The following is a 2,800-nucleotide window of genomic DNA, read 5'->3' on the forward strand; positions in this document are numbered from 1 at the left end:
AAGTACCTTTTCTGTTTTATCTTTAAAGTCTTTCAAATATTTCACAAATTATTCAAAACGATCCCCAGACATTAAAGGAACTTATAGACGTGTGCGCCGCTTAAAAAACAATCGGCGGCGGCGTTTGCTAAAAAATCGGCGTGACCTTGACTTTAAGGTTTCTTAAGAAAAATCATAAATTTGTTGTTTTTCTTGAAAATGTTATCAATCCAGGTTGTTGATAAGTGAACTACGTATAGTTTTGAATAGGCTGTGTGTAAAATAGGGTTTGTTAATGAATATAGGATCCCAATAAAAACATAAATGTGAAATGAGAGCAAAGTTCAATAATTGCTTTGAGCGTAAACTTTCGGGTTCCTTGCGAGTACTTTGTTTTGTAGGTGGGTCAACCATATTTTAGAAAAAGGTCACTTCTGTGGACAATACGATCAAAGTTAACGACTCTGGTATATAGAAAATAGATATCCCGTTTTTCTTATTAGAGTCTCAGGTACTGATTTTTTTTATCCCGCTGTATATGTGCCGCGTAAAAATTAGCTTTAGATTCCCTCCAATTTGTGATGTCTGCAGAAAAGACGGAAACGAGAGAAAAATGTGTATGACCCAGGTATATTAAAGAAAAAAGTATAAAACTCTAGGCAGGATGTAAGAATTATTTATGTAAGTATGTAGTTTATGGGTGTTTGATCTTTCCAAAGGTCAATAACTGCTAACAGTGCTAACCCATAAAATAGAAGCATAATATCAAAATAGATAGCCGATAGCTGATAGATACAACGTCCTTTTCGCTCCCTATTTTCCTGTTTCTTTGTATGACAAATTAACCCTAGGATTTCACTCCCACGGTCAAGTCAATGTAATCATTCAAGGAATCAATAGGTCTATGTACTTACCCCATTCAAAAAAGGGAGGAACGTGTCTTGATACAATAATCAGTAAATTGGACCAATTTTGTTCCTGGAAATATCCTCATTGGAATTAGAACTGTGACATGCTTAACGGTTCGGCCACTACTACAAGCGGTAGCGTATAAGGCTGCCTTTAAACTGAAGTGTATATGAGAGGAGTGCGGTGGGAATCAACCAACATTGAGCACTTGGTACTAATCCAGCGGAGTGGGACCGTGCACGACGACAGCACAACACAGCGGTTGCAACAATGCGGGTTTCACCTATAAATAGAGTGATTCTTGAGAAAGGTTAAGGTGTATGATTTGTGTAAATTGGTTGAAATATTACTATATTTGCTAATGAAGTCGGAAAAAAATATGCTGGCTACGTGCTTTAATCGAAAAAGCTGCCCAATCCGTTTGAGATGTAACAACACAATGTATGGTGGAATTGTCTCTCTTTCATTGGTCTACAAAAAAGTCCGCGATGGTGTATGTCTGTCTTTTAACGATAACTTACTATACCCATTCTTATCTTCTACAAAAAGATCACATATGGTACAATTTGCAAAGCTATTTATACGGATACAGCATTAATTTATTAGTTATACTAAGTATTTCATACAGATTACAATGGTCTCTTACACCATACAATTTAAATTAATATCTCAGGAGTAACCGTAAATTCATTTAGAGACATTAATCTTCTACGAAACGCTAAAGCGCTAACCTTCCCCTATTCCCATCTGTCCCCGCCGGGCAGTTTGTGAAGGTATTATCAATCGTCTACTAAACTTAACAGTCTCGGAGTGCCTCAGGGGAGTATTTTAGGACCCTCACTGTTCCTACTGTACATTAACGATTTACCAAAAAGCGTGCTAGACAGACCATACGCCCAGACTCACCCGATTATAAGAGAATAACCCTAGCGGATAGCGGCAGTGAGTCAGAACTGTCTGAATGTAGGGATGTAGAGACGGAGGAGGAATAGTAGAAGTATTAAAGTAGTATAACAGTAGCATAGTATAGTGTTAGGTAATAGTGATAGTGAACTTTATAAAATAGTGAACTCTCTTAATGGGGGAGGTATATTATGTATAGACAATGAGGGTTGGGTTTGACATTTGTGTACAAAGTGAGGTTGCTATGAAAAAGCAGTCTGTCAACGCGAACCAGGACCAGTACATGTGTTTGGACTCCTAAACTGTGAGTTATATTAGTGGCACGTAGGTTCAAATGTACTCTCTTCGCAGATGACCTGTCCGTCGTCATCCCTTGTCGTGACCCTAGGACATATAACAATGACATTAATGACACAACCAAAAACATTGTAACCTGGTTAAACCAGAATAATTTGAATGTTAATTTACAAAAGACTCAACATTCATCCAGTTTGTAAATATAGGAATGCTCTCAAACAACCTCTCACAGTTACTTTTTTAAATCAAATTGTAACGGAGTCCCATCAGACTAACTTTTTAGGTATATGCGTGAATGATACTTTACCCCGCAATGTACATAATTATAAAGTATGCAGTAAAGTAAACTCGTTTGCGTATGCCTTGTAGAGGTTGACAAAACTTAGCAGTAAAGAGACTGCAATACAGGTGTATCACGGCTATGTTTGCTCTGTACTTAGATATGGTATTCTTGTTTGGGGAAATTCAAGTTATGCAAATCAAGCACTGTTAGCAGTGTTAGCACAAAAACAGTGCATTAGATCTATTTGTAATGTAGACATAATGACCTCATGCAGACCTCTATTTAGAAATATGAAACTTCTGACTGTGCCAAGCATGTATTTATATGAAATTTGTTTGAGTGCATCCTGAACTTTTTACTACGTTTAAGGACATTTGTAAATTTAATACAAGATACTCTAATCGTCTCGTCATACCCGCAAAAAGACAG

Source organism: Cydia pomonella, chromosome 13 (assembly GCF_033807575.1).
Source record: "Cydia pomonella isolate Wapato2018A chromosome 13, ilCydPomo1, whole genome shotgun sequence".
Lineage (NCBI taxonomy): Eukaryota > Metazoa > Arthropoda > Insecta > Lepidoptera > Tortricidae > Cydia > Cydia pomonella.